We start from the raw sequence: 25,284 nt of genomic DNA, 5'->3' as shown, positions 1-25,284 counted from the left end.
TATCACCTCATCTTATATGATCCTAATACATAATATATTCCAAAACTGTTCTGGTATTAGAAACTGAACTACTCTCACCAGCGCTAGCCAAAATTATGGCAGGTGGGATGGGAGTGTAAGGGGAGTGGAGGATGTAGAATAGGGTTAAGGGGGAATAAATGGTGCTAGAAGGAGACTTGACTTGGGGTGGTGAACACACAATACACAGATAATGTATTATAGAATTATACACCTGAAACCTATATTTTATTAACCAATGTCACCCAATAAAATCAATAAAAAATGAATTTCTTTGATTAAAAATAAAATATTTTTAAATAACTTTAAAAATAATACTTAGAATATACTGTGAGGCATAGTGAATGAGCAGAAGAACTGACCTTCTCCACCCTTTGGCTCATCAGTGTAAAATTAGAAAATGTTCCTTCTTTACTGTAAAAATATATAAATCTCCAATAGGATGCCCTTCATTTATAAACAGATATACACCTCTATACCAAGGTCACCAGGGTTGCCCATTCACTCCTGCTCCAGGCAGAATGCCCAGTTACTTTCCATAGCTAGAGACATCAGGAAGTCATCCTCACCTCCCAAATTCCATTCCAAGGGTTATTTCATTTTCACTGCTGTGAACTGGTAGAGTGGAGGTAGAAAAAGTCAAATCCAACTACCAGAAATTCATCAAAAGCATATGATTAAAGTCAAATTTCAAAATGACATTTCAAACAAAGCCGTCTAACAGACAGTAGTTGGTTAGCTACTATAGTATTCTCAATAGTATAATTCAGCCATATTATGGAATAAATGGGTTTCACTAGGTTGCCCAAGGAACCTAATCACCATCTATAACATGGTTTCTATATGAGTATCCATTCCAAATTCCAAACAACAAACTTTCAGAACTTTATCTGTAAGTTGACAATTGCCTACAAATACATCCCTGTGTATACTTCAAAAAGTCTTTTTGTGAAATAGATAAAGGAATACTAAAATATTAGGCAACTATCAGCCTTTTTTAAGTAGGTCATTCGCTTTACAAAAAGGGAAGCATAAATAAAAAAGAAAAGTGAGAATTCAACGTTTAAGTTATAAATTACTTTCTCATTTACTATATATGAAGTTTGGGATTTTAAAATATAGTACTTGGAAGTATGCATAAACAAATAATTATTATGGCTATAATACGTTGTTAATATTACAGGAGTGATAACCATGCCAATACTAGGTACTATGGGTAATGAAAAAAAAGAAAGTTTCTAAAACTACATACACTATTATATTTTCCTGAATACTAGTATAATTGATTCAGATGCTGCCTTAAAAAATACACAAAGTTTCTAAGCTAAGGACACTAAGAAATTAACAAAAGTATAAGTCAGTCCATTCTCATGAAAATTCTTGAGCAATAACTAAATGCACACTTAACCATCTGTATAACCCAATGCCTTGTTTTCATATATGAGCAAGACTACGTGGATCCGTAAAAGTGTTACCTGGGCAGAGCTTTGAACATCTATCATCAGAAATTCTCATAAAGCCATCAAATATACTGTACAGATATGATGCCTAATAATCTAATAAAAGCCAATTTCTAATGATTAAGAAAAAGTAGCTCACTATAGAAAAACAAACAATGTTAACAGACAAAGCCTGGGTTCCAAGGAAAGATGGATGGACATGAATTATGAAAGTTTTTGTAGGAAATAACATATAATGTTTTCAGTAAAAATTAGAATAGAATTTAACTTGTTTAAGAAACTGGGGGTAGAGGAGTGGGAGATATCAAGCCTTCTCCTGAGGTGTAACATGAAGCATAACTTAAGATATCATTATTCTCCAATTTTAATATAAGCTATTGAGACTTGTAATGAAAGGTCAGAAGTGTTGCCTGAAACCAACTGCACTGTGACATTCTCATTCATCTGCTGAGCCTGAAGCCCCACAGCAGCTGACAACTCTGATGTCCAATCAGGCTTTCCAAATCATCCCCCAGAGCACATGTGTTAGTGGATACCACATTGCACATGCTCCTCACTCATCTCACCCAACCCTCTCTGCCATCATTAATCCCTTTCGTTACCAGCATGCTATCCTTCAGATATAGAAATTGTGCATTAGAATCAGATCCCTGCTAGCCATCTCTGTCAGGTCAGCTGGAGATGGAAGGCCCACTCATTCAGTTGCACCCATTGGAGTAGTGCATAATTCTGGGTATTATGCATTCTAACCAATTGTGAAGCCACCATTGAAGAAGCATGTTTAAGTGGTATATCCTTGTTTGTGACTGGGTAGAAGAGGTAGTTTGTTTGCATTTTGGATAAAGGTGTGTGTATGTGTGTATGTGTGTGTGTGTGTGTGTGTGTGTGCGCGCGCGCGCGCGCGTGCACACGTGCACGCACGCAAAAGCACATATGCGAACATCTGAGCATATAAGAGCTGCATGGAACATAGTTATCATTTTCCTCTTGAAGTATGTCATACAAATTGCTACGCTGAAATATAATATTTTATAAAATACACCATTGTCTTTGTGTGGAGGGACCTAATAGGACAACAGGGCAGGTCTCTCACACATCAGTTGGGGTGTGGAAGGACACCGTGTTCTTTCTTTGCACCCAAAACAACAAGTTAGAAAATAAATCTGTTTGGAAAAATTATCTCAGGTTTTGCCAAGGGAAGGAGAGTAAGGAAAGTTTGAGAGGTTCCTTATCCAGAAAAACAACAAGCATTCAAGACTGTATGTGTCTATCACTAAGATTCTATAGGAATAAGAAAAGTATTCTTAACAAGAAAGTTAAATTCAAATGAATGTTGTTTTTCAATGATGATTCTAAAGAAGGACCCAGTGTTTGAGGTTTTCATCAGAGGTTCTAAAAAAACAACAACAATTCCTAGTTCTTTGAGTGAAATAAGGGTAAATGGCAGTTCACTGTGTTGTGCCACTATGGTCTAGTATATGACTTCAACAGTACAAATGATATTTTCTGGGATTTTGTTTTCCCTTAGAAAGAAAAACAGGAGGAAAAGTTTTTATGTAATCATGAGTCATAGAGTAAGAAATGGACATATAAATGTTAGCTCAGTGTATAGTATCCCTGAAGAAAAGGAAGAAGCCCAGGAGATGTGCATGTCCAATAAAAATGGAGAATATGGCTATATTTCAGCTCAAACCAATATTCCCTTTTCAGGAATCATCCCCTCTGGCTCACTGCTGACAATCCATGGATAGCATATGAGTGAGATGAGTTCATGAGTAAGATAAACAGGGATGTTCCACGGCAGGTAAATAAATTTGTTTCCACTGAGATAATTATTCTTACTGTGTGTCACTGCTCTCATGGCATAAACAGGACAGGTGATGACATCCTATAAAATGCAATTTTTATTCCTACACTCCTGACATCGAGATATATAACTCAGTCAGCTTTCATGAATTTTTTTTTTGCTGTGAAGCTATGAGTGGTTTTTTGTTATTATTGTGCTTGTTTTTTGGCTTTTTAAAAATCGTTATCATCAACTGTCCAATAATGTTAAGAGACTGGGAGAGGGGGGATAGAACTGTATTATTTTAGGCTACCTGGACCTATTAAGGACTACATATGTTATTATGTGAGATAGCTAAATATAGTTATATTACTTGGACTTTTTAAAGATTAATATCTGCATTATATAATCCCTCTGCAATACCTGTGCTCTCACATCAATGCCCTCTCCCAAACCTCACGCCCTTTCAGACCTAACCTAGGCAAGAAACAAGGAGTCACCATTCTTTGTACCAACAAATAATTTTTCTAACTATAATTCATTAGTACCTTATTCCAAAAGTATATGAATACTTACAAGATGGTTAATCCTCATTAAAAACTAAGATTACATGACATAATTACATGTAAATAAGAAAAATGAATTAAATTCTTACCCTTTCCTATGTCGGGCACTAGTTGTGAATCATATATACAATTAGAGTTATATTGCCAAGCTAAAAATATTGGTAAAGATCTAAAAATGACAAACAGTGCCTTTTAAATTAATGTCTTATTAGTTGAGTGAAGTACACTGACAAAGAATAATTTATGCTTATTCAAACTGCACTCGACATCTTCAGGTGTTTCCAAATGAGCTCACAGAAGAGTGATTAAATGCATCTGATAACAAGCCACACATTGCTGAAATTACTTACCGCCTCATTTTATGATTAATTAAACATGTAGATTAAAGTTGCAAAAGAATTTAGATTAATGAGCAAGTTAAGTCTTGCTGATATAAGTGAATTGGGAATTGGATGCTCTGTGGAACTTTATAAACATGCATTTTATAATGAATAAGACAAGGCTACATGCAGAATCGTGGCCACCAGGGCCTTTTGACGATGCAGTCTTTTTTAACATGGTTTGACAGCTTTCAAATAACATTCTTCTATAGGCTTTAAACTTTGTGCTTTGCTGTAAAACACAAGACTACGTAACTCATGTACCAGGAGTACGATTATTTTCAAGCTCTCCAAGGAAATGACCCCCTGGAGCAGCAGCTGTTCAGAAAAAAATTACAAGCTCAATTGTTATTTTAATCAGAAATAGTTTCATAGTTAAAAGCAGTTATGCAACTTGTAAAATTATATGACACCTCATCAGTACCTTCTCTTCAACACCCCTTCCTCCAAAAATAAAACCATCCCCCAAAAGTCATAGCTTCCAGAGGACTTATTAGCAAAGCAGGGTGCTCAGTCATTCATAAAATATTCAAAGCCTTTTATTAGTGAAGTTTCTGTACTAGGAAAGTTTATGTTTAAATTTATGACAACTCTTATCAGCTTGAAGAGTGTGTCAAAATATCTGCTGGGGTTTGCTGAGTATCCAATTTTCCCCTTTTAAGATCAGTTTTACCTAATCCATGTAACTCAGGCTGTGTCAAAAGCCGAGTTGGACTTTATTACTTCCCAGAGCAAGAGAAATTCAGGTTGATAACAGAGATGTAGTGCATTCTCCTTTGCAAGGAAAACAGAAGTGAAAATAAATTGAGTTAAAGTTATTAAACTAGCTTATGGTTTCAAACCTATTCCATTTCTATTACTAAGCTGGTAGCACAATGCCATTTATTAGTATCACAGCATAATAAAGACACTCCTACAAATTCTTTGAATGGATCCAATCTGCTATCTAAAATATACCTTTAATTATTTTCTATTTATTTTCAGACCTTACGCATGATTCATTTCTTGGCAAGAGTGAGATTTTTAAAGTGTTAAATGTTTTCCCTTTCAATTTAGACTTTTTAGCCTCTAAAGCCTTACCAAGAAAACTATGGAAATTTTTACATAAGAATCAAAAGGAGCCGCTTCATGACACAGGTGGCAAATTACCCTCATTAACCCCACATATTTATCATGTGGACATAATTGCCCATTTGAAGATTTATGTTAATGAAAATATAATATTGAGACATAAGTCTCTGACTATACTAAAATTCATTAAAAGTGAAAATCACTTTTTAGGCAGACAAAACAAAATAGTCTTCATTTGATATGCTTATTTCAGTTTTATTAAGTCATGTTTTTCACTGAGTAATTTAAACCACATTATATCACCACAAAAGGTTACTTCAAGTTTATAAGCTTTCCCCCCTTGTAGTTCAACTTGAATGTAACAGTAAGGTCTTCTAGGTAAAAATATGGACCCAAACACTTCAAGGACCAAATAATACACTTTTTATTTATATAAAAATTTAAATTCCTCATTTATAGCCTTCAAAGGAGGAAATCTGACAACAAAGTAGTTATATTAGCCTGAAAGAAGCTAGATTAGGTAACTAAAAAAAATTCCTTTGCAATTTTAAATACACTTGGTATGTGCCAGAAGGGCATAGATTATTCATACAGCTCAACAGCCACCAAATTTTAAGAATCAGGATCTTTCCACTCCAGTCATTGCCATATTATTTCTAGGCCCCACAAATTATGAGGCGTGTCCTGGAATTACTAATAACTTAATAAAATTGTGTCATTCTTAAGGCATTTTAATACAAGAAGATACATTTATTTCCCCATGAAAGTAACTTTTGTAAAGTAACTGTAAAGTCCTAAATGCTGAATATACTTAGCTATTATATGTAGTTATTATAATAATTAGCATGTTTCAGTTTTTTTGATAAATGCTTTAAAAAATTTACCTGCATTAAGTACATAAATTTACTGGTTATTTAAAGTTAAGAGTTAAATGTTTACCTGAAATACCAAAATAGGTACTTTGCTCTGAAATTTTGAATAAATGAGCAATTTGAAATATCCCAAATCAGCCATAATGTGATATAAAAATTCCTAAACATTATTTTCATTAAATCAAGATGGCAATTTATTGTAACATATTTTCTTTTATTTCACAACATATAGCCATGTGGGCTATGAACCTTGCATTTCTAAGAGGAGATTAATATTTTCTCTATTTCATATATGGATTGAAAAAAGTATTAAAATACTCACCAGAGACTAAAATGAGACGACTAAATTCATTTTTGAATGTGATTGGGCCAAGGTTTGTCAAGGTGAACTACAAATGCGTTAATATCCACAACACTGCCAAATGCTGAATTATTAATATTGTCAGCTGCTCGGTTTCAGTTCATGCCCTATAGAGGAGTTTTGTGAGATCCATCAAAAACTCAGCCTCTCAACATGTTTACAAGCATCCTGGAGGCAAAATGACTTAAACTAAAAATAAAGTGACTCTAACCAAGCAAACTGTCATCAAGGCCAGACTAAGGTTCATAAATGCAAAGAACCAGTCTATAGCAGAGGGAGCAAATGAAGCCAGGTGCCACTCCATGCCAGAGCCTTGACAACTCAGCTCCCAGCACTTGAGATACTAGGCAGAGGACTAACCGCGGTTCTTCATGTACCAGGATCAGCAGCGTTAGGTACTATACTTGTAAGTTGTTTGGAGATTTATAAAGTATGATTATTTTTTAAAGTCAAAGGTTTCTAAACTTTACTCTGTACTTTATATTGTATCAATTCTATGATAGATAATTCAGATCAAAACTGATTTTGTTTGCCCTGGCCGGGTGGCTCAGTTGATTGGAGCATCATCCCATACATCAAAAGGTTGTGGGTTTGATTCCCCATCAGGGCATATACCTGGGTTGCAGATTTGATCCCCAGCCAGACACATATGGCAGGTAACTGATTGATGTTTCTCTCTCACCCTCTCTGAAAATCAATGAAAACCATATCCTCAGGTGAGGATTTTTAAAAAGTGATTTTGTTCATAAAATGCATAACCTACAGCTGAAACTAATATGTTATATGCCAATTATATCAGAAATAGACAAATACAAATGGGTTGGAAACTTGGGAAAATTTAAGATTTTTGATACTCATCTGTCCAATCTTTCATTCAATAGCTATGTCCCCTATAAAGCAAGACAATAGTGTGGTGAAGGCCTGGGGCAGTGGGGGGCAGGGCAGGTATGGCTAGAAGGGGTCAATGGGGAAAAAAGGGGGACATCTGCAATACTTTAAACAATAATGGTAAATTTTTTAAAATAAAAAAGATTTAATTGTGGTAGTACAATGGTTTAATTTGTATATAAAATTTAGCTAATAATCCCAATAATTTTAAACACAAGTTAAAACAAGAAAATGTAAAGAAACTGGGTGTTAAAGTTATGAAGGCCTTAGTATTAAACCACAAAAAATCAATGCAATCCTCATTTGCCACAGAAATAAGAAATAAGTGGGAACATTAGTTATACTCATAAATTATATATATACATATATATATATATATTATACCTGGGCTCTTATACAAAGTGATGAGAGGTCACAAAGTCCTTCTTGAAGCATTTTCCTTTCCTCATCAGAAGATATAGAATGTCTAAAAAGAAGAAACTAATAGTTATTGGACCCACTATCTGCCAGATATAAAATAAATGTTCTCTATTCATCAGATAATCTTCCCAACAACCACACTCATTTTATAGATGAGGACACTGAGTCTTAAGCTAAGTAATTTGTCCAGAGTCACACCAATGATGGGGATGAGAGTAAAGCCCTAGAACGCAACTCCAAGGTTTATTTGTTCTTTCTGCTACATTATGCTTATTTACAGCCTATACTATTTTTGTATTTATGTTATTCTCTACTAGCTAGAATTCCTTTCTGGTTCTCAGATAATCCATCCCTACCACTTCCTTCCAAGTTTTATCTACCCCCAAAAGCATGTTGTATTCTCTCAGCACTTTGTTTAAAAGCCTTTATTACAACACTTCAAGTTACAAGGATTCATACAATATATGTTTACATAAAGTTACCAATATTATCATCTATATTACAGCAATATAATCAGAAAATGGTTTCATTGACACATTACAGTATGTTTCTCCCATTCTACACTCCTCTATTCTCTCTCTCTTTCAGATGAACTGTTATTATTGTTATTATTATTATCATTATTACTTTATATTACCAACCTCAAACAAATGAGGTTGTTCTCATGCTATTCTCTGGATCCCCAAAATAGTGTATATTTTCCTGCTTTTAATCTGCTCAAATGTTCTTATACTCCTAAACCACCGCTCTTTCCTTTCAATCAAAAATTCTACTCCTGAATATTTCATAAAAGGTGTAAGACACTCTTGATTGTTCATTTTTTTGCAACGAATATCTAAGCACTTATTATTTACTAGAAACTAAGAACAGAAAACAAGATAGAACTTATTTGTCTAAGAGCTTACAACCCACCATAAAAAGATAAGTAAACCAAAATTTGTAACATAGATTTTTGCCATAATAAAAGTATGTAAAAGTGATGTGGATACAAAGAATAAAAATTAATAAGCCATCTGTGGAGATAATGGTCCAGAAAGGCTTCCTATTGAAGGTTGTATATAAAATAAAGTTTCATTAACAGGACACAGCAGAGAAATAACAATAGTAACCATCTGTTATTGAAATTTTTCTATGTGTGAAGCACTCAATAAAATGCATTATATAATTTCTTCATATATGTGGAGACTTCTGCTTCTGACCAAGATGAACAAACAATGAGCAAATTTACCTTTCAGGCTTAAACAACTAAAAAAATGAGCAAAATATATGAAAACAACAATTCTCAGACACTGACCAGCAGGTAATTAAGGACAGTGATTTCTGAGAAAGGAAAAACAAGTAAGTTTATCCTTACAGCTTACTGCATAAAGAAAGAAATTACTGCCCTAGCTGGTTTGGCTCAGTGGATAGAGCATCAGCCTGCAGACTGAAAGATCCTGGGTTCAATTCTGGTCAAGGGCATGTACCGGTTGCAGGTTTGTTCCTCGGTCCCTCTTGCGGGAGGCAACCAATGGATGTGTCTCTCTCACATCAATGTTTCTCTCTGTCTCTTCCCCTCCTTTCCACTCTTTCTAAAAATCAGTGGAAAAATATCCTTAAGTGAGGAGAAAGAAAGGAAGGAGGAAAGGAAGGAAGGAAGGAAGGAAGGAAGGAAGGAAGGAAGGAAGGAAGGAAGGAAGGAAGGGAGGGAGGGAGGGAGGAAGGGGAGAGACAGAGAGAGACAGAGACAGAGAGAGAGACAGAGAGAGAAAGGAAGGAAGGAAGGAAGGAAGGAAGGAAGGAAGGAAGGAAGGAAGGAAGGAAGGAAGGAAGGAAGATATTACTGACTGCAGTGCACAGAGGCAGAGCTTTATGGTCTCGGTGAGTTAAGAAGATAGAACTGGGGATTCTAGGGAGACCAAGGTGGCTATAGTGCATAGGGCAGACTAACAGAGGAGAGTTAGACTTCCAGAGATCTGCAGAGTCCATTATAAGAATTTAAGCAATTACTGATCAGCTAGCTCATGGGTACACATATAAGAAAACTAAAAAAAGTTAGAGCAAGATATCCAAAAGGATCAGAAAGAATAATCCCAGAGCTCACATAAACCCAGGAATAGTTTATTTTCCCATCATTAAAAATATAAAACTTTAAAACACAAGAAGCATTGGTGAGTACTCAAAACAGTATTGCCTTAGTAGTGGAGAAAATTAACCTCACAATAAAGGCTGTACTAGTTTCAATTGACAGAGCTTAAAAGCAAACATTAAAAGGATCACATTTGGGGGGTTAGGGGGAGAGGGTATGGAGAAATTGATTAATAAAGATAGAACTCATGGACATGGACAACAGTGTGGTGATTGTGGGGGTGGAGAGTGGAGGTGGAAGAAGGCATAGAGGGGATAAATGGTGATAGAAAACATAAAATAGAATAAAAATTATTTCCAAGTATCTTAACTGTATACCAAGAAAAAAACTACAAAAATATTTATAGAAATACAGAAATATTCAGCACTCAGGAAGGTAAAATTCACAATTTTTGTTGATGCCAAAAATAAAAACTACCAGCCATTCAAAGAAGCAGAAAAATAGAACCCATAATGAGGAGAAAAAATCAATCAATTGAAACTGATAATAGAATAAGTAAGTAGACAGGGATATTAAAACAGTTATCATAGTTGCATTCTATTTGTTACAGACTATATTAAGTATAGACTTGAATCTATCATAAAGACTCAAATTTAACTTCTAGAGATTAAAAATAACAATGTCTGAGATGAAAAATGTATTGAGGTGAATTAAAACCAGATTAGACATGCCAAACAAAAGACAAATGAACTTAAAGATTAATCGATAGAAACAATAAAAATTAAAACACAGAAAAAATGTGGACCAAATCATGAACTGTAAGACAACTTTGAGCTACATAACATATGTGTAATTGGATTCCACACAAAAAATTGCAGTGAACAAAAAAATTTCTGGAAAAAAAATTTTTTTGAAGAAATAATAGTTGAAATATTTCCAGACGTGTCAAAAAATTAAACCCATACATACAAGAATTTCAAAAAACCCCAAGCTCAAGAAACATTAAGAAAACTACAAAATAATCAAATACCTTACAACCTATAAAGAGAAAATCATAAAAGCAGGCAGAGGAAAATTACACATCATATTCAGAAGAACATATATGAGTTACAACAGACTTATTTTTTAAAGTAATGCAAACAAAAGACATGGATCTATCTATATCTTTAAATTATTCAACAAAAAAATTAATCTAAAATTTTATACCTGGCAAAATAAAGATTTTTTTCAGAAATACAAAAGCTGAAGAAAATCTTACCAGCTCATCAGTATACATATCTTACAAGAAGTGTTAAAGAGATCCTTCAGGCAGAAAGTAATGTTACCAAGCAGAAATCCGAATCTACCCAAAGGAATAATTACATTGGAAATGTTATATATATGGGTAAATATAAAATACTGTTTCTTTCTTTTTAAATCTCTTTAAAATACTATTGACTGCTCTAGCTGGTTTGGCTCAGTAGATAGAGCATCAGCCTACGGACTGAAGGGTCCCAGGTTCCATTCCAGTCAAGGGCACATGCCTGGGTTGCAGGCTCAATGCCCAGTAGCGGGCATGGAGAAGGCAGCCTATCAATGATTATCTTTCATCATTGATGTTTCTATCTCTCCCTTTCCCTTCCTCTCCGAAATGAATAAAAATATATTAAAAATATGTATATATTATTGACTATTCAAAACAAAAATTATTATTTTTAGGTTTATAACATATGTAGACGTAATATATCTGAACAACAATAGCATAAAGGCTAGGGAAGAGAAACGAAAGTATACTAGTATAAGATTCCTTCTTACAGCATACGTAAAGTGGGACAATATTACTTGAAGTAAGACTATTATAAGTTGTATAGTTTTCTACAAATTGTAAATCTAGCATGAAATGTAGTAAAACAAAAAAATTGAAAGAAATAAGCCAACAAAAGATTTAAAATAAAATCATAAAAATTATTAATAAATTAAAAACAAAGCAAGAAAAAGAAATAATGAAGAGATAATACAAGAAAATAAAAAGAAGATTCAACCACATCAATATTCACATTAAATATAAATTGTCTAAACATCCAAATTAAAAGAGATTGTGATACCAGAATAAAATGTAAGACTCAACTGTATTCAATCTACAAAAAACAATCCACTTGAAAGATGAAGAAACAATATTTTAAAGGTGAAAACATATAAACTATATACCATGGTATCACTAATAAAAAGAGTGTCAGTGGCTATCAGACAAAGTAGATTACAGAGCAAAGAATATTACTAGGGATAAAAGGATTCTTGTATAATGATAAAGCGGTCAAGTCATTGGGAGGACATAATGATCCTAAACATTTATTTAAGTAATATTCACTTAGTTTCAAAATACAAGAAAGAAAATCTAATAAAATTTCAAGAATTATTCATGTTTTAAATCTCTCTCAGTGTGGTGAAGGTCTGGGTAGAGGGGAGGGTAAAGGCAGGAGGTGGGGATGAAGGGGTCAATGGGGGGGGAAGGAAACATCTGCAATACATTCAACAAGATAAATTTTAAAAATATAAAATATATGGGAGAAGCCATATAACAAAAGGAAAAATGATAGAACAAGTAGACAAAAATCAGTAAGGATGTAAAAGACCTCAACCAACTTTACCTAATTTCATTTCTAGAATTTTCCAGCCAACAAAAGAATTAGGAATTCAGTAACAGAAAGATATCTGAAAAAAATCCCTAAATATTAAAAAATAAAATAATCAGTGTGGTTCAGTGGTTGAGAGCTGACCTATGAACCAGGAGGTCACAGTTCAATTCCCAGTCAGGGCACATGCCCGAGTTGCAGGCTCAATCCCCAGTGCGGGGCATGCAGGAGGCAGCTCATCAATAATTCTCTCTCATCATTAATTTTTCTCTCTCTCCCTCCCTCCCTCTCTGAAATCAATAAAAATATATTTAAAATGTTTAAAAAGAAATAAAATAACACTTATAAACAACCCACTGATCTAAGAAAAAATAATAGGGGGAATTAGAAAGTATTTTGAACTGAATAAAAAGGAAAACACCACATATCAAAATTTATGGGATATAGCAAAGAAGTATACTATTTGCTGCAACTATTCCTTCTATGGAGAAGGACAAGTATAGCAATATAACCAGAGTCAAAGTCATCACTCTCAAGTATCTTCACTTTTCTCAGTCATGGTAGCCAAGTTTCACCTTGTGTCTCTGAAATCAACAAGACTCTGCCTATGTACTTTAACTCCTAGTGTTAATACCTTTGTGTTTATAGTATGCCTCTAAATCCTCAAAGTAACTTTAAATATATTCTCATTCCTTTAAAACAGGAATGGGGAACCTTTTTTCTGCCAAGGGCCATTTTGATATTTATAATATCATTCACAGGCCACACAAAATTATCAACTTAAAAATTAGTCTGCTAGGGGAGAACCAAGATGGCAGTGTAGGCAAATGCCTGTAATCACAGACTCTCACAACCACATCAAAATTACAACTAAAATACAGAACCACCAGAAAGCTGGCTGAATGGAAGTCTTACAACTAGAGAAGTAAAGAAAAAAGCACACTGAGACTGGTAGGAGGTGCGGAGGCATCGAATGGGCTAGTCCGGCACCCACCTGGGCCACTTTTTTAATCAAGAGGGAGATCGCCTCTGCAGAAGCCGCCTGGAGGAGCAAGGGGTCCCAGCCTCACACCAGACCCCCAGCCCAGGGTCGCAGAGATGAGAAAAGAAGTCCTTCTGGGCAGTAAGAAATATGGGCTATAAAAACCAGTGCGGTTTGAGGCTGAGGGGACACTCAGGCTGCTGAAGACACAGCTGCTCCTCTTATAAGGCTGGCAGCATGAATTGAACTTACAAGCTCCCACTTTCTCTGAGCTCCAGTGCCTGGCGAGGCTCTAAAAGACCCAGACACATACGAGGAGAAAGTGGACTGTCTGGCATCAGGGCAGGAACTCGGGGGCGGCTTTCTTCCAGATGGAGGTGCTCCCAGGGATCATTGTTCCCATGCTGGGACCTCCTTGGTTGCAGGGCTGACTGGCAGCCATTTCTGTTTGCTCAAGCCTGGTGAATCCCTGAGACCACACAACACCCAATTTACAACCCCACCCAAGCTGTGCACAGCGGCTTTTGCATATGAATGGCCTGTCCTTTCTCAGGCTAAAAACCTGTCAAACAAGCTGCAGCTGGGTCAGGGAGCCCCAACCTATCAATAAAAGGTCCAAGACCTGGCACTAGCACCAGCCAGCCTTGCTTCACAACTGGGCATCATGTAGGCACTTCTAAACCCAATACAAAGAGGAGAAATCTGCAGATCTCTCTGTAGGTCCTGCTGGGTGGCCTCAGGCAGTGGCTGACTTTGCACCACCATGGAGACCCAAGAGCCAGTGTACCCAGTGGTCAGTGTCACACCATACCAGATTACAACTCTACACATCCATAAGCGACACACTCCAAGAGCAGACTCAGTGAGCACCAAAGCCCCACTGAAGCAAAGCCTACTCCATAAGGGTGTCTTCTGCACAGCAGCTTTTCCACTGTAGTTGCAGCTGGTCCCCACAGCCAATTGGCCTAGAGGTCAATTCTTCCCAGAGACACCAAAAGCAATCAAGGCACAACTACAACATCTGAATTATGGGGGTGCCAAAAGAGAGAGCAAGATATTGAAAACCTATTTGAAGAAATAATGACAGAAAACTTCCCCTAACTGGTGAAATAAATAGACTTACAAGTCCAGGAAGTACACACAGAACCCCAAACAAAAGGAATCCAAAGAGGACCACACTAAGACACATCATAATTAAAATGCCAAGGGCAAAAGACAAAGAGAAAATCTTAAAGCAGCAAGAGAAAAGCAGTTAGTTACCTACAAGGGAGTGCACATACAACTGTCAGCTGATTTCTCAACAGAAACTATGCAGGCCAGAAGGGAGTGGCAAGAAATATTCAAAAAACTGCCTGGTACTGGCACAAGAAGAGACATATAGACCAATGGAACAGAACAGAGAACCCATAAATCGACCCAAGCCATTATGCTCAATTAATATTTGACAAAGGAGGCAAGAGCATACAATGGAGTTAAGACAGTCTCTTCAATAAACGGTGTGGGAAATTTGGTCAGATACATGCAAAAAAAATGAAACTAGATCACCAACTTACACCATACACAAAAACAAACTCAAAATGGCTAAAGGACTTACTAGTAAATGTAAGACAGGAAACCATAAAAATCCTACAAGACTCCATAGGCAGCAAAATAGCGGACATATATCGTAGCAATATCTTTACAGACACAGCTCCTAGGGCAATGGAGACTAATGAGAAAATAAACAAATGGGACTACATCAAAATAAAAGCTTCTGCACAGCAAAAGAAAACATCAACAAAACAACAAGAAAGCCCACTGCATGAGAGAACATATTGCCAATGATATTTCAGATAAGGGTTTAATCTCCAAAATTTACAAAGAACTCATACAACTTAACAAAAGGAAGATAAATGATCCAATCAAAAAATGGGCAAAGGACCTAAATAGACACTTTTCGAAAGAGGACATACAGAAGGCCCAGAGAGACATATGAAAACATGCTCAAAGTCACTAATCATCCGAGATATGCAAATCAAAACAACAATGAGATACCATCTCACACCTGTCAGAATGTCTAGCATCAACAAATCAACAAACGGTAAGTGCTGGCGAGGATGTGGAGAAAAAGGAACCCTCGTGCACTGCTGGTGGGAATGCAGACTGGTGCAGCCACTGTGGAAGACAGTATGGAGTTTCCTCAAAATGTTAAAAATGGAACTTCCATTTGACCTAGTAATCCCACTTCTAGGACTATATCCCAAGAAACCAGAAACACCAATCAGAAAGGATATATACACCCCTATGCTCATAGTAGCACAATTTACAATAGTTAAGATTTGGAAACAACCTAAGTGCCCATCAGCAGATGAGTGGATTAAAAACTGTGGTACATCTACACAATGGAATACTACGCCACTATAAAAAAGAAAGAACTTTTACTATTTGCAACAGCATGGATGGACCTGGAGAGCATTATGCTAAGCAAAATAAGCCAGTCAGAGAAAGATAAATATCACATGATCTCCCTCATATGTGGGATATAATGATCAACATAATTTGATGAACAAGAATAGATCCAGAGACAAATGGCAGGGGAGCGGGGGCGGGGGGGGGGGGTGGTGGGGGAGGTTAGAGAGCAACCAAAGGACTTGTATGCATGCATATTAGCATAACCAATGGACACAGACACTGGGGCAGTGGGGGCTTGCCCAGGGTGGGAATGGCTGGCGGGGGGGGGGGGGGGGAGGGGCAGGGGGGAAAAAGGAGACATATGTAAAACTTTAGACAATAAATAAATAATAAAAAAATAAATAAATATTCAAAGTGATGAATAGCAAGGACCTACAACCAAGATTACTCTACCCAGCAAAGCTATCATTTAGAATTGAAGGTCAGATAAAGAGCTTCACAGACAAGAAAAAGCTAAAGGAGTTCATCACCACCAAACCAGTATTGTATGAAATGATGAAGGGTATTCTTTAAGAAGAGGAAGAAGAAGAAAAAGGTAAAGATACAAAATATGAACAACAAAGTGGCAACAAATACTTATCTATCAATAATTGAATCTAAAAATTAAAAGAATAAAAAATCTGATGAACAGAATAAACTGGTGAATGGAATAGAATCAGAGGCATGGAAATGGAACAGACTGACAATTCTCAGAGAGAAGGGGGTGTGAGGGGGGTGCGGGAAGAGATTAGACAAAGATCTTATATGCATGTATGCATTACCTATGGACACAGACAATAGGGTGGCAAGGGCCTGGGGCGAGGTGGGAACCGGGTGGAGGGGAGCTATGGGGGGAAAAAAGAGGGACATCTGTAATAATTTGAACAATAAAGATTTTTTTTAAAAAATTAGCGTGCTATATTTGATCAAACATTTAATTAATTCACCCCTTACTGCCTTGACTGGGCCTTATGTGATTTCATGGGCCTTATACAGCCCACAGGATGGATGTTCCCCAACTCTGCTCTAAAAACACATCTTCCTCAAAGTCCTCCAGGAGAAGAAAAACTATCTTTAATTTTCAGTGGGTATCTAACCAATGAGATGCAAGAGATTTATATATTGACAAGAAAGAACTAGCATGATCATTTTCTTCTGCCTTTTCTAAAACTCAGTGTTATGATGAACAACAGGAACAAGGAAAAGCAAAGGAGTCATTTTAACTCCTTTCCTTCCCTCATGCACCCCACCACATATAGTCATATTGATCCTACATTGGCAAAGTCTCTTCTTTTCTGTTCCTAACTTTCGGTTCCCAAAATACAACCTTCATTTAAACATTTATCTCCTGCCTGAACTATTGCAATAGCCCTCACAAGCTGTTTCTCTAATTCAAATATTTTCTTTTCCCCCACTAATCAACTCTGCTGGCTGAACTAATTTTTTAAAAGCAAATCTCTTGCCTTACCACTGGATTTGATTGTGATTGGCCCCTTAATGTAGCCTTACAGGACATAACGATATGACCACTAAATATTCTAGTTTAAACATACCCTATATCAGGGGTGGGCAAACTTTTTGACTCGAGGGCCACAATGGGTTCTTAAACTGGACCGGAGGGCCGGAACAAAAGCATGGATGGAGTGTTTGTGTGAACTAATAGAAATTCAAAGTAAACATCATTACATAAAAGGGTACGGTCTTTTTTTTTTTTTAGTTTTATTCATTTCAAACGGGCCGGATCCGGCCCACGGCCGTAGTTTGCCCACGGCTGCCCTATACCTAAGTCAAACTGGATTTCTCAATGTTATCTATCCCATAATTCCCTGCTTCCATTTGTCTGTTCCATACCCCTGTGCCTGCTATTCCCCTCACTACCATGATGCTCCTCTCTCGTTATCTCTTCATCCATTCCATTGGCAAAATTCTACTCAACTTTCAAAGAACATCAAAAAGCCTGCCTCCTTAGTTCCTTCTTCTTAAAGGGACATATCTTTCATTCTTTTGAACCCCTAGTGCTATTTTGACTTTATGAAGGCACTTAACATATCCTACATGGAGATTATATCTCTCCTCTGCAATAAGCAATACAACTTAATTAATATGTATTAATCCCTCCTTTGAGTCCTGCACTGAGTTAGACGCTAGGGACACAAAAAGGAATAAGGTTTAATAATTATGTCTAGATTCTAAGGTTCTTGATAGCAGAACTTTGTACTTGTGCATTTGTTTCCAATGCAACATCTAATGCTCTGCGTTGAATATAGTCAGTACTCAGTATATATTTGTAGAGTTGAATTAATTTCCAACACATACTAAGCACTCCCCTGGGAAGAAAGTATTTGCTACCCCAAAAAAAGGATTTGTCATAACTGGGAAAACAGATAATCTCATCTTTAAATAGCTTTCAGGGGGGGAGTTAGAAGTTAGATTGACCACTGATTACACCACCCAGCCTGAAGATGCTATTGAGTCAGATCTCTCCTCACTGAGATTAGGCAAGCCTTGCATTTACTCTCAACATGCTTACATTGCCCCTCTTCCTGGGAAATAGAATGGAAAGACATAATAAGGCTTTTTTTTTTAAAGATGGCACCAGGAATAAAAGGAAATTAAAATGGTCCCTGGTGTTATGCAAAAACAAATATTAAAACAAAAAACTTCTTGACAATAATATTTATTAATAACAAGGAAAAATTGAAGCAGCAAAAAATGAGGTAAGGGGTAGTAGCTCACTGCTTACTGAGCAAAACAAGTCCCAGTCCCTGGCACCTGCCAGGATAAGAGCTCCTTGTTTTGAACCCTGCTCCTCCCACAGGCTCTCTCTAAACATGATTGACACACGTCTCCTCCAGGAAAAAAACTCATCAGGGCAAGCAACAATCACTCTGCCCATTAACTGAAATTCCATTCAGCAGCACAAGGACCCAAATGGAAATATAATCTCAGAGAAGGAAAGAGAGAAATGTAGGAAGAACAGAAACCCAAAAACCCAGGATGTGAAATCTGTACTTCGGAAGAGAACTATTGGCATAAAATGGTTGCAATATTCCAACAGGGTGATAAAAAGACAGGATAGGCCTTTTTTCATGGCATTCAGTCTCAGAGTAAGATGTAACAGTTCTCAGACTAAGATGTAAACAGACCTGAGGTGCTCTGACACAGCTGAACCTATGGAAATTTTATCAGTTAAGTTTATAATCAAGAGTATTCCAAATGAAGTGAGACTCTGCTGGTGTTCTAGAGTGGGAAGGAATATGTTCTGAAATAAGACAATAGACTTTGAACCAGAGACAGAGACAGATAGAGAGACAGAGAGAGAGGAAGAGGAAGGGAGGATATAGACAAGAGAAGTAGAGAGAAAGGGAGAAAGAAGCAGGGAGAGAACATAGAAAATGTTTTTATCTTTACTGGCAATATTTAACTCACATTTTGATGTTTGTAGCTGGCAACAATTTGGTGAAATGTGAACATTTATAGCCATACTATAAGATAACATGAAATATGTATTTCAAATAAAATTATATGCTAAGAGTCATGGGTAGAGACAAGCATACAACAAAATGAACCAGAATTTGTTGCATACTCAAACAATCTTTACAAACTGAATCACTGCTAAAATATTTCTATCTAAATGCTTGAGTAAATCAATGGCTTGTTTTTTACAGAATTATAGACAGACTATTTTTTATAGAATTATATTTCACATCTTATAGATCATTACATTATAAAATAATAGCTAGCTATGCATAATCATTGCATTCAGAGACACTCCCTCATTTCCTCATATTTGAGACCACCTCCCAGCTCAAATTATGGTTTTATTTCCCCTTCTCTGCATACATTTAATACCTTTAAATATTAATGAAAGTTATGTAAGAATACTGGACGATGATTAAGCCTATCTTCTTGGTTAAAACAGGTTGAGAGAGCAGCTTTTGGGGGAATATTCAGGTTTATTAGCTGCTCTTAGCAAACTGCCCCCAAGCCCCACATTGTTTTCAATCTTGAGTTAAGAAGAATTTTTCTCCAAAGGGCACTGAATCACTTTAATGTTGACTCTCGTATTGCTCTACTCCACCTTCAAAATGTAGCCAGTAAATTCAGCTTTACTACAATACTATAAAAATGTAAAAGAACCATAATAGCATCTAAAAAAGAGCCATTGGCACTATATTAGTTTAGAGAAAACCCTAAACTGAATACTAATGCAAAATGTAATGATAATTTGCCTAGTTGCCAAAAGAGTTACAATAATTATTTTGCCATAATGTGTAAGTTATCTTAAAGGCATCTGAGAATATTACTGTGTAGGATTCAAAATAAGTCCCCAAGTGTCATTGTTCTCATGGGTTTTTTTCTATATAAATAAATCAACAACATACTAACTTCACAGCAACACTGTCCTCTGATTAGAGGATTGCCTCATGAGTAAAGAAACATTATCTAGAGGTCATCCAGCACAGATCCACCTCACACTAAATTCCACTTTACAGTGAGTATTATGATTGTGAGGTTCCAGTAAAACATTCAAATATAATCAATAGTTTTACTTCCTTTTTTTTTTTTTATAGCCATGACCAAATTTTTGGAGTTTTTAAAGTAAACCAAGATCAAATTTAGACATGTTGTTTGAAATTAGCGAAGATGACACACTTCAGTGCCAGACAAACGCCCTGATTTTAAGAGTCGGTTTTTGCCTTCCCTGAAATGCCTAGCTCGGGCAGTGTATTTTTATGCCTGCAGATATTGGCATGTTTCACATTTAAGATTATGACACATCAACTTATTTTGAAATTTTTAAGTCTTCCACTGCGCATGTTTCAAGTACTTCATGACTATCACTGATAATTGAGCAATTAACTTAAAATTACAAAAATTTGCTGTGGTAGCACAATATGTAGTAAGCAACATGAAAGAATAAAAACAGAAGAACTTAGTACAGTGGAAAAAAAAGTAATAAAGGGTAAAAATAAGCCTTAATAATAATAATAGTACTACGTTTTAATGGTCCCAGGTTTCAGTGGTTTAATGGTGCCAATAAAATGGCTTAATGAAACAAGTACAGAGTATTACAAACTTTTTAAAGCAGTGTGTTCTGGGGCAACAAAAAGGAAGCTTCATTCTAATTGGTCTTGCATAATATTCAGGGATTGGTCCAAAAAGTAAGTATGGGAGTTTCATTAGACAACAAGTAGGAAATAATTAGGTTAAATCCTGACAGGCAAATTCTTAAGAAATACAGGCCTTCAAAAAAAGAGATGTCAAATCTTCCTTTAAGTATAAAACAGACAAAGCAAGACCTCTAGGGTTAAAGATGACCTCAAGAAGTCATCAAGCTATTGTGGATATATCTGCAAATCAAAAATTAAGATACACAGTTTGACATCAAGAGAAAAGGACGAACCTCAGTTATACTAGAAAAACCAGAATGCCTCTTCACTGTTCATCTCATCAAGGTCTCTAATACGGGCTTTTCCAGCTAAAACCATAGTGAACAGTAGCTTTTTAGTGCTTAAATATAGTCAGTGAAGCAAATTCCATAAACCTAAATCCTACCTTATTTCCGTGGCAGGCCATCTTAAAGGTTTGCAAGGAAAACCAACAATTTAGAAAGTCAGAGAGGGAAGAAAGATTCAAACTACAGCAAATAAAGAATGCTATTAAAATTTTTTTTTCTCAAAATTCCATCCATATTGCTCCAAAACACAACTAAGAGATTAAAAATAGGCCAGGCTACACTTTCAGGTATAAATTAGAAGCAGAAAATGAAGCAAGCAGAAAGAACAAGTGTCTAAGCCACTAGAATATAAAACTTTAAAAAGCTTAAAATATAATGGATATACACATTCAGATTAGCAAACTGCTTTCAATTAAAGTAGATTTCTAGCCACAGTTCACAAATGTATGGTAGCTGTGTGTATCAATGTAGATACTTCAAATGTCAGTATATCTCTAATTAACATGAGCACACAACTGTAAAACTGAGAAGGCACAATTTTAAATTCCTTACATTCCCAGCATTAATGCTTTCATGGGGCAGCGCCCGTTGTCATGGAAAATGGCATTCAAGCCCTATTTGTGGATTTTCACAGCTCATCTTTTTTATTTACCTGCTCTATGTCAAGATTAGCCTGGAATAATATTTTTTAAAGATAATGCACTTAGACCTACTTGTCCTTAAAATCACAGATGTTTTCACTGAGGGAGCTTTGGACTGGGCTATGCTCAGTTTGAAATAGATTTCTGTCCATTTAAAAATACCACAATAAAGATGAATTCGTGATTTTTTTGTTGTTGTTGCTAATTTCCTAAAAATTCATGCACTTCAAAAATTTCAGCTGAAGCACAACCTGTGACAGTTTTGGAATAGGGGGTTAGGCCAATGTCAGGGAGGAGCAAATGATCCAGAAACAGAGGAAAGTGAAGTGGCAGAAAGCTCTCTACAATCTCCTCCTTGACTTACTTATTCCACCTCAACTTTCCGAAAATACTCATATAGCAATCAAATGGAGACTGAGATAGTGATCAAAAACAACAAAAGAAAGAGTTAAAATACACTCTGAGAAAGGACAACCTGATACAATGGAAAGAGCACTAAAAGGTTAAGTCCTGCAAAAATGAAAATAATTCCTACTCACCTCACAGAGTTTTTACAAAATTAAGCCAATTTAGTATCTGCAAAACCAAGTGTCATACCAAATCAAGATATTGTTATTATTTCCTGAAGCATGGGCTAAGCGATAATCACTTTTTGTACCAGATAATAAAATACTTTTTGTTTCTTTTTCAGGGAAAAGGTTGCTAGTAGAGACCATGAACAGAGATAGCATTTTATAAAAGGGAATTCATTTTCAAATTACTAAAAAGCAGGTTATATAATTATCTATTTCTGTTTTGTTTTGTTTTGTTTTTAATCAATCATTTATTGCTCTGGTAAATTAAATGGTCAGAATTCCATAAGTATTTTTTAATTAGACATAAAAAAACTAAATGTGGGACATTAACATGGAAAACAAGGTCCTATTATACAATGCCTACTTTGGGAAAAGAAAAGGGTAGTTTTAGTTTTTAAAGAGGGGGATAAAAACCTATAATAAGATGCTTTCAGCTTCTGAAAAGATAACCACTTTTGTTCACAGTGTTTTCCTCTTCTGACCTAGGTAGTAGATGTGAGTAGGTAAGATTCCAATCGGTTCTCACACACCCTTGGTGTGGCCCATTCATTATGGATGTGCAAAACAATATCCCACCTTCCTTATCTCACAGACCGGCTTCTGCACACCTTACTAAGAAACCTTCCCATGGCCATGAGGTATAACTTTCTGCCTTAGATCATGTAGCAAATAAGCAGTTCCAGGACATGGAAATTAAAGTTCCTAAAAGAAGCCATTGTCATTGATCCCATTTGCTTTTTCTTAAGCCAAAAATAGATAAATATTTTTATTGTTTTAGCTATCTCATCATTCAGTAGAAGTGGTAGACAGTTTCCACAATAATTGAAAGAAATGGGAACACAAGCATTCCCATGTTAATTTTATCTGACTTATCTTAGTCATAGTATCTTGCTACATTTCTTTAATGAGAAGGTTCCACAGTCAGAAGAGGGCCCTAACAAAGCCTGAGACCATTGACCAAAGGAACAACAAAGCCCAGGCCCTAATCTAGCATATGGAAATTCTCAAGACTGGAAAACAATTACTTTAAGGCCTGTATGATTAGCATTACTTTTGTCTAAGTAATCAAGACAAAATCTGAAGTTGAACTGCAGAAATAACCATATAAAAACTATACCCACCGAGACCCATCTTCTATTTTTAGCATCTCTTTGTTAAATCACAAGAAAAATCTCAACTATTTGGATCACCTCCATTCAAAGTTAGTTGGTGTATGATGGGAGAGGAGGGAGTAAAGAATTCAGGAAACAGAGAGCCTTCAGGTGATGACAACTGTAGAGAATATTTCAATAAAGGCGATCTTAGTTGAAATGCCAGTAAATTATCTTGTATTTGCCATTTTTAAATTTTAATCATCTTAAAAACTTACAAAAGGAAATGATTGAATAATATGACAGAAGAGAGAAAGGAGGTAAAAGAAAAGACAAAGCAACTAAGATAAGATTAGAAAAACTCGAAATTATATCCTTTTATTCAGATTTCTAGTAAGATCAGCTCAGCCCCTTGGAATCATCCTTTTTCTCCAGAACCCCTTGAAAATAGTTTGCATTTCTTTCCCCGTCTTCTTTGCCTCCTAATCCTCACTATGATACCTTGCACAAATTAAAAGCTTATATGTAATGCAAATGAACCACGTAGTTTAATATTTTGTGTCTTACATAAGACTAGTTTCAAAATAAAATGTGAATTGATAGTTTCATAAAAATAACATATTAATCTTAAAACATGAAGAACACACAAAATGTATTAAACTATATTAAACATTTGTGTCTTCTTTCTGAGGTTCATTCTAAATGCCAGCTCCAATCAATGGTACTACTAAGAGAAAGGTAAAGCTGTTTTTATTTTAGTTGTAATTCCAGTTTGATCCTGGGAGCATGTCCTTGCATCATCCACTTACTCCACCTCCATTTCTAATCTCCAGCCGTCAGGCTGGTTTTAAATAAATGTTTGCTGCTTTCTGCTTAAATACTGAATAACTTAAACTCTAATTGATACTGTTACTTTTTTAAAAAATACTTTCCTAGAAGTATATTCTCTAAATTTCTTGACCAGAGAACACTAACGGAGGAAAAGTTTCTATGTCTTTGTTGTTATCAAATGTAAAGCAGCCCTTGAGATGCCTGTGGGTTACAACATAGGACACATATAAATGTATTTTAGATTCTACTCAAATAGTCTGTTTTTTAACAGACATCTTTAATACCTGCCACGGATTCTAAAGTACTTCTATATTAATAAGTATATATCAATTTAAAGTACTTTAATTGATCATTCAGGTTCATTCAAATTTTTTCTTGAAATTTACCTTCTTTCCTGAGAAAAAGTATCTTTGTTCTCCAAAATACCATTAAAATATAATATTGTTTTGAGAGATGGTGAAGAAAGCAAGGAAGGCCCCCAATTTGATATATATTATACATTCACTAAATAAGTATTTGGTTCCTTAGTACATGATCTTCTCCTATACTGGCAGCTCTTTGAACTCTGTATCATCTCACCTCTTTTCTGTGAGCACAAGCACACAGCACTTTTCAAGTCCAGACAATCAGAAGACTAAGAATTTACCAGGATAAACTATCCATGTGTATCTAGACAAGCCCCTGTAAGGTAAATCATTCCTACAGTTGAGCCTCATCTCAAAAAGTAAGGTATCTATTCTTTCAGCATATTGTAATGGGCCCTAATATTTT

The 25,284-nt window shown here is 35.8% G+C and overlaps 1 protein-coding gene across 17 annotated transcripts in view; it reads right to left on the bottom strand.

Moving 5' to 3' along the window:
• The window catches only part of SOX6 (SRY-box transcription factor 6), a 553,432-nt gene that overhangs the window by 442,556 nt on the left and 85,592 nt on the right, over positions 1-25,284 (bottom strand). For 15 of the 17 annotated variants that reach the window (XM_070428241.1, XM_070428238.1, XM_070428248.1 and 12 more), the window contains exon 3: positions 7,787-7,868. The exons of 1 other annotated variant lie outside the window; for it this stretch is intronic. The gene's annotated coding sequence lies outside the window, so the exon portion shown is untranslated. Of the gene's footprint in view, positions 1-6,475; positions 6,544-7,786; positions 7,869-25,284 lie in introns of those variants that run through there. One more of the 17 variants, XM_070428244.1, reaches the window with a different exon arrangement.

This window comes from Myotis yumanensis, unplaced genomic scaffold (assembly GCF_028538775.1).
Source record: "Myotis yumanensis isolate MYYU_CA2020_CCGP unplaced genomic scaffold, mMyoYum1.0.hap1 SCAF_10, whole genome shotgun sequence".
Taxonomy (NCBI): Eukaryota; Metazoa; Chordata; class Mammalia; order Chiroptera; family Vespertilionidae; genus Myotis; species Myotis yumanensis.
This window is presented reverse-complemented; position numbering and strand designations above follow the sequence as displayed.